Below are 8,399 nucleotides of genomic sequence, written 5' to 3'. Positions count from 1 at the left end.
AAAAAAGCAAATAGGGAGCAGCACCTACATGCTTCTCGCCGCCGTCCACACGGTTTTAATTCTTTTTATTCTGAGTATTTGTTTTGATCACAGGTATCGTTTCTAAAGCTTGTAGACTTGCAAGAAATGAAGGAAGACAGAGAGAGTCGGTCAAAACGAGTTGTTAAGCTTCCTAGTAGGAAAGCGGAAACCGGAAGCACAGGAGAAGGTCGGGTCTTTTTTACTTTTCTGTTGTCTTCTTTTCTCGGCTTCCAAACATGAGACAAGCTCACATTCACGTCACAGTCGTTGAAATGGAATCCATTCCGTGGGACCTACATGAAGTGTAATACAAATAAGAGAAAATTTCTTAGATCTACGAGATTAAAAAAAAATTACAAGATAAATATATTTTAAATTTGTCTTACAACCGTAAATTTACATTTTAAAAGGATTTACCTAATCCCCAAATAGTTAGTTTCCGTCCCGCCTAGGGATGTAAATGAATAGCCAAAATCCGTTTCTGTATCCGTGTCCGTATCTGTTTAACACTATCCGAATCCATCCGAAAACTAAATGGATATGAATACAGATAGGCTATAGTTATCCGAAAAACTATATTTACATGTAAACGGATAAAATATCTGATCCGTAACCATGTCTGTATCCGTTTAGCACTATCTGAATCCGTCCGAAAGCTAATCGGATGTGGATGCGAATATAGCACTATCCGAGCCGAATCCGATCCGTTTACATCCCTCGTCCCGCCCAATAAAAAAATATAACTAAACTTCCTGATACATCCTTTGACTCACTTTTTCCCCTAAAAAAACAGAAGCTAAAGATAAAGCTTTAATAGTGTAACCGTTTGCACAACTTATTGAATTCCCTTTTCTATCTATTCGGCGAGAAACTTGCAAGACTAATAGAAGTCGGCTAGGTGCTTCCCTCTATCTCTATCTTGTTATCCCTCTTCCACTAGTTAATCATCTTCATTAGTCCCGATGAGTATTGGATCTCTCTCACTTTCTTTGTCCCTGTTGCAGTTTTTTTTTTTCTTCCTGGTAGAGGTTAGGGTTTTCTTTTTTTTTTTCTCCTTCTAGAATATCAAATTTTTTTCTCCCCTAATGATCCAAGAATTAACACAGCACACATTTTTTGAGGTGCATTAAATGCTTAAACCAAATCAAAGTTTTAGATTAAAAAGAGAGCAGTAGATAATAGTGAAAAGCGTGTTGTGTGATTATGGATCAGGAAAGCTTAAGCAGCCAACGCAGAAAGAGAGAGAGAGAGATAGAGACACTTTATATGGCGAGCAGTTTATATTTGGCTGGCTAGCGAGAGACTCAAAATGGGGGGAGAGGGATGGAGTCATAGACAACTAGAGATAAGAAGAAGAGTCCATGAAGAGCACGCCACACACCTGACACCAGACACATATTTCCCATACAAACGGTTACACTATTAAAGCTTTATTTTTTTTGTTGGGTGGGACGGAAACTAATAAATTTGGGGATTAGGTAAATCTTTTTAAAATGTAAATTTATAGATGTAAAACAAATTTAAAATATACTTATCTTGTAATTCTTTTTTTAATCTCGTAGATCTAAGAAATTTTCCCAAAAAATAAGGACCCAAGAATATGGGATTTGAAATTTGTGTCTTTCCATTGATAAAGAGTGTCTAATTTATACAAGAATACTTACTATATTACAAGGGTCAATCACCCAATATTAACCCCTTATTTACTCATATGATTAGAATTGAAATCAATTAGTTTCCTATGATTGAGTAATGGAATCAATTAGCCTAGTTAGAAGATAAGAATGAAAATTCATATGGTAAGACTCCCCCTTAAGTTGAAGCGTGCAGGTTACAAACGCCCAATTTGGAACTGATCGAGATACTGGAACAGTTCCCGACCAAGGGATTTGGTGAAGAGATCTGCAATTTGATCAGAACTGGGAATCTTTGCTGGTCAAATGAGGCATTGTTGAAAATTTTCAAGAACCACATGACAGTCAATTTCGATGTGCTTGGTGCATTCGTGAAAAACTAGATTTGATGCTATGTGGGTGGCCGCTTAATTGTCGTAAAATAATGTGACTGGAGATGTTGGAGGGATTCCCAAATCTTTCAACAGATATGATAACCATGACAATTCACAAGTGGCCACGGCCATAACCCTATATTCCGCCTCTACAGAGGACCGAGATATAGTAGTTTGTTTCTTGGTCTTCCAAGAAATGGGGCTGGAGCCAAGTAAAATGCAGTACTCAGTCATCGATCGCCTAGTTGTTGGACAAGTGGCCCAATCGGAATCATAGTATTCGCGTAGATCAAGGGATGATGTAGAAGAAAGGAATATGCCTTGCCCTGGTGTAGCTTTTAAATATCTAAGTAAACGATGCGCAACATCCAAATGGGGTTGGCGGGGCTGATGCATAAATTGAATTAGGATGTTTACCGTGTGGGCAATATCAGGGCGAGTAACTGTGAGATAAATTAGCCGGCCGATTAAACAACGGTAAATCAAAGGATCATGAAGTAAGTCTCCTGTTGAATTTGTAAGACGCAAGTTTTGCTCCATTGGTGTATCTACGGGCTTAGTCCTAGTGAGGCCGCAATCTTGTAGAATATCCAAAATGTACTTGCGTTGAGATAGATAAATCCTCTTAGTAGATCGCGCAACCTTGAAGCCCAGAAAATATTTTAATGGGCTAAGATCTTTGATATGAGAATTTTGGATAAGAATTCTTTGACTATATCAATCAATGAAGGAGAGGTGCCAATGATGATGATATCATCCACATAGAGCACTATATAAACACTTGCATCTTCCCTTTGTAATGAGAATAAGGAATGATCGGCCTGTGATTGGGTGAAGCCAAATTGGAGGAGAGCACGTGAAAATTTTGAGAACCACTAACGTGATGCTTGTTTTAAACATACAATGATTTTTCAAGCTTGCACTGCGACGCTATCCAGAAGGGGGTGTCATGTAGACATCTTCGTCAAGATCCCCATGTAAGAACGAATTGTGAACGTCCATTTGATGTAATATCCATCCTTTGACAGAGGCAAGGGCTATCAGAGTGCGGACTATGACAAGTTTTGCAACTAGTGCAAAAGTGTTATGATAACCGATCCCTTCCACCTGATTGTGGCCCTTGGCTACAAGACTAGCCTTGTAACGTTCTATTGAACCATCCGAACGCCGCTTTATCTTAAACACCCATTTTGACCCAACTGACTTTTTTCCATTAGGTAAAGGAACAACGGACTATGTTTGGTTCTCATGTAATGCCACAATTTCAGCCTTCATTGCATCACGTCACTATGGGTATTTCATTGCCTCAGCAAAGGTTGTATCACTTGTGATTGCTAAAGAGGAAAGGAAAGCAACATGGTTGGGTGAAAATTTATTATATTGAAGAAATTTATTCAAATTCTTCAATTCAAAGGGTGGGAAGTACCAGCGTTGAAGATGCTGATTGAGAAGGGGTAAATGAACATTGGTAATCTCATAAATATCTTGGTGATACTCGATTGCATTGGATACGTGTTGATGGATCCTGAAGAACTGGATGCGGTTCTGGATTTGGATTGGGTAAAATGATGGCTGATGGTGTAGGATCAGTTGCACTTGGAGGTTCAGAAACAATGGGAGCTGCGAATTTCGAAGATTGGTGATACTCGATTGCGTTGGGTACGTGTTGATGGATCCTGAAGAACTGGATGCAGTTCTGGATCTGGATTGGGTAAAATGATGGCTGATGGTGTAGGATCAGTTGCACTTGGAGGTTCAGAAACAATGGGAGCTGCGAATTTCGAAGATCCGAGGAGCATTTTTCTGAGAGAAACGATCATGCAAATCAAGCCATGCATCACGGGCAGAATCGATCCAAAGTATGCTATGGGCAATTGTGGGATCGATGGAATGAACGATCCATGATCTCACCATGCTGTTGCAGCGAATCCAATGTGGGAGATCGGCTGAGGTAGGAGCAGGCTTGGGCAAGGACCCATCGAGAAACTAGAGCTTGTTCTTAGCTTCAAGCGCCATGAGCATGGCTCGATGCCATGTAGGGAAGTTATCTCCATCGAGAATGGGAGTCACAAGGGCAGTTCCTAGTTGATCAGATGAATGGAGGAAGTATGGTGAATGAGTTGGAATGGTGGAAGGAGAAGGGGATGTGGTTGGATCACCCATGTGGAAAATGGAATCATCCAAGAACGTGTTAGGCTGATACCATAATAAACATAACAACCCAAAAATATGAGATTTGAAATTTGTGTCTTTCCATTGATAAAGAGTGTCTAATTTATACAAGAATACTTACTATATTACAAGGGTCAATCACCCAATATTAGCCCCTAATTTACTCCTATGATTAGAATTGAAATCAATTAGTTTCCTATGATTGAGTAATGGAATCAATTAGCCTAGTCAGAAGATAAAAATGAAAATTCATATGGTAAGAGAGTGGATTCCATTTGAACGACTGTGAGCCGTCCAACTCCCCAAACATAACCTAAAGTTCTCTCTATGTCATTTGCTTCCCTCCAAATGGCAATACTACCTTGTTCAAGTTAATAGTGTTAAGCACATTTACTTATAAGTAGACAGTTACTTTTTCATTAAAGATGAGGCAGAAATTTTGTAAAAGGTAGCCTTCAAAGTTAAGTTACAAGAGATTTATTATTTTCTTTATGGGGCGCTGTTCTTTATGCCGCAGCGCAGGCTGCGCCCAGGCACATGGGGGTGGGCGCAATAACCATCCTGCCCCCTGAGTGGCAGGCCCATGTGCCTGGGCGCAGCCTGCGCTGTGGCACAGAGAACATTCCCCCTTTTTATATTTTTTTGGGATGAATGATCCAGAGAAATTTAATACCTTTTGGAGTAGGTGTTTATGGAATGCTCAAAAAATGGGGTGAATGTCAATAAACAAGGAGTATTTGATTGAATTTAAGGCCAAAATTTTACATATTCTCAATTATATTATTCCTTACATATCAATGGTCAAATTTATCACATCATCTTCATGCGGTTAAATCAGAAACGCCTATCAAGTATATTATTTTTCCAAATGAAGGTTTGAATAAAACTCTTCCATTAACTTAGGCTCATATATCATTACTTGTTACTAATAAATATTTTAAGAGAACTACTCTGAAATCACATAACAAAGGAAGATACGTAGGTTCATTATTGTTATGTTATTGATAAATAATTTAAGAGAAATACTCCAAAATCACAGAATACGTGAGGATTATGTAGGCTTGTTATTGATAAAATAATTTAAGAGAATTACTCTGAAATCACAAAACACAGGAAAACACATAGGCTCATGTATCATTACTTGTTATTGATGAATAATTTAAGAGAATTTCTCCGAAATCACAGAATACGTGTGGATTACGTATGCTTGTTATTGATAAATAATTTAAAAAATTACTCCGAAATCACAAAACACAGGAAGATACATAGGCTCATGTATTATTACTTGTTTTTTATAAATAATTTAAGAGACTTACTCTGAAATCACAGAATATGTGAGGATTATGTATGCTTGTTAATGATAAATAATTTAAGAGATTTACTCCGAAATCACAAAACACGGGAGAATTACGTAGACTTGTTATTGATAAATAATTGAAAAGAATTACTCCAAAATCACAAAATACAGGAGGATTACGTAGGCTTAAGTATCATTACTTGTTGTTAACAAAAATTTAAAAGAATTACTCCAAAATCATAGAACTCAAAAGGATTACGTAGGTTCATGCATCAAAAGTGTACAGGCATGTTTTCAACCTTCCATAGTAGGTCCACAACTTGTTGAAGACACAATTACAAACCAAACGACCTGGTCATTGACCATAAACCCTTGTTTTTTTTTTTCAATAAAAAAGATATGGGATGCTGTTCTTTGTGCCGTAGCGTAGCCTGCGCCCAGGCACATGGGGTGAGTGAAATGACCACCCTACCCCCTGCACAGGCTAGGCTGCGGCACAGAGAACATTCTCCCAAAAGATATTTACTAAATTTTGGAAGAAAGTTCTCTACTTGGCGGGGGCTCCCAAAAATCTCAACTCTTCTATTTTTTTCCCTCCACTGACCAAGAATTTCTCCTTTCATATTTTTTTGCAGAGTACACCCTCTATTCTCAACCCACCCTTCCCACATGAATATTAGGATTTGATCCCAAGACTTGACTACAGCCAATCCTTTCGACTATTCCTTTCTTTTTTTTTTTAAATAGTTTATATGAAAAATTGGATGGTCTGGCATCAAATCAAATAAAGATTGAAGGTCTTTTTTTTTTTTTGGCTAAAGATCAGCAATGTGTATTTATAATAAAAGGATGTTTACAGGGTAAAGAAAACTGAGAAAAAACACCTTAATCTCCCCAGAAAACATGACCCTTGAGCTTAAAACCTTTAGGTCATATTTGGTCTGGGTGATTACATACTTATGCTATTTAAGTGAAGCGATAGAAAGGTCGATCTAGCACTTCCCAATAAATGGTTTGTCTGATAAACTGTGGTGCTGTCACCCAGTAATTGTTCTCCTTCCTTTTTGCCGCATGTCTAGCAAGAGCATCCGCAGCTGAATTTGCTTCTCTATGGCAATGGGTTATTCGCCACTTTATGGTGCTAAGAAAGTTGCTTGCTTTGCACCACATGTTTAATCGACTCCAGGGTAGATTGCTGGAAAGGATTGAGCAGACAACCGCTTCAGAGTCACACTCAATCCAAATAAATTTCGTACCCATTTCTCTTGCGTGTTCAACCCCTGAAAAGAAGGCTCCTAGCTCAGCTATGTAATTTGTTCCTTCACCTTGGAATTCAGAGAAGCATCTTATCACTTTTCCCAAGTGATCACGAATCAAACCCCCTACTCCAATTGAGCCCGGATTCCCTAAAGATGAGCCATCAATATTTAGCTTCCACCACCCTCTTGGGGGCTACTTCCATCGAACTTCTAAAATCCTTCTTGCTGGTGTCTTTTGTATATTCACCTTGAAGAAATGTGCCATGGATAAGTCACTCACCGTTTTTACATGCACTCCACCTTTCGCCTGGAGGCTTTCTCCTACCTCCTTATAGCATAGCCTCACTACTTCTGAAGGAGTTCTACTCAAGTTGTCATATCTTCTTCTATTCCGCTCCCACCAGATATTTTTGCAGTAGATAATTAGGATTATATCCCAAACTCTAGGTAATGGGACCATCTTTGTCCTCCTGCGCCACCAAGAAAATAGCAATTCAATGGTTGGGAAACCACTTCAGGTCTGATTAAAGGCATACAGTACTTCCATCCAAATCTGATGTGCAAAAGCACAATTACTAAACAAGTGATTTATCGTTTCACTGTCACTATAGCAAAGGTTACAACTTGATGCTAAAGGGACTGTTTTCTTGCTAACCAAGTGATCAGTTGGTAACACTCCTTGTGCCAATCTCCATCCAAAAACTGCAGCTCTAGGATGTAGGTCTCCATTCTAGACATTCAATGTCCATCCCGATGTGGGTACCTTTCTTCTCAGCGCCTCCCAAACAGACTTTACCGTGAATTGCCCATTGTTGGTGTACGCCCAAACTCTCATATCAGGCCTATTATTGCATGGTATTCTGCTTTCTTCAATCCTCCTGAAAACTCTTTGAAGGTCTGGATCTTGAACTGTTGGTAGATCCCAATTTCCATCCTTCCAGAAATCTGCTACCATAGCCATTAAACTTTGAGGCAAGTGCGGGGGGAGAATTAGATCTTCAACACTTTGGTTATCTACCCATCCGTCATACCAAAAATTTACAGAGTCTCCACTTCCTATTACCCATCGTTTTGAAGACCGAATAAAATCACAAACTCTCCTCAGCCCAGGTAAGAGCATAGATGTGCCAGCAGCTTTCTTGAGAGAGCCATCTTTACTCACTAGTCGCCCTTTCAAAAAGGTTGTTAGAGTTGAATTATCTGAGTAAATATTCCAAGCGAGCTTAGCGATCAAGGCTAAGTTTAACTCCCTTAAACGGCGAATTCCCAAACCTCCTTCCTTCTTGGGCTTACACAGCTTTTCCCAACTAAGAGTAATAGCCCTAGAGCTGTCTGCATCTCCTGACCTGATAAAATTGCGCATCCATCTTTCCATAGTTTCTATTGCATTTGTCGGCCAAAGATACACTGAAAAGTTATGAACTGGCACACTACTCAGAACTGTGCGTACCAGTTCAATTCTCCCTGCCATAGACAGTAGTCGCCCCTTCCAAGACGCCAATCTTTTCTTGAATTGATCCACCATCGGCTGTACCATATCACGTTTCACTCTGCCCTTCATAAGCAGAACTCCTAGATACCTTGTTGGGAAGGCACAAGCTAGAATTTGAAGCACTGATTGCACTATTCTTCTTCTAGTTGC

The sequence above is a fragment of the Telopea speciosissima genome, chromosome 3 (genome assembly GCF_018873765.1).
Source record: "Telopea speciosissima isolate NSW1024214 ecotype Mountain lineage chromosome 3, Tspe_v1, whole genome shotgun sequence".
Classification (NCBI taxonomy): domain Eukaryota; kingdom Viridiplantae; phylum Streptophyta; class Magnoliopsida; order Proteales; family Proteaceae; genus Telopea; species Telopea speciosissima.
The sequence above is the reverse complement of the archived record's forward strand: the minus strand, read 5'-3'. Positions refer to the sequence as shown.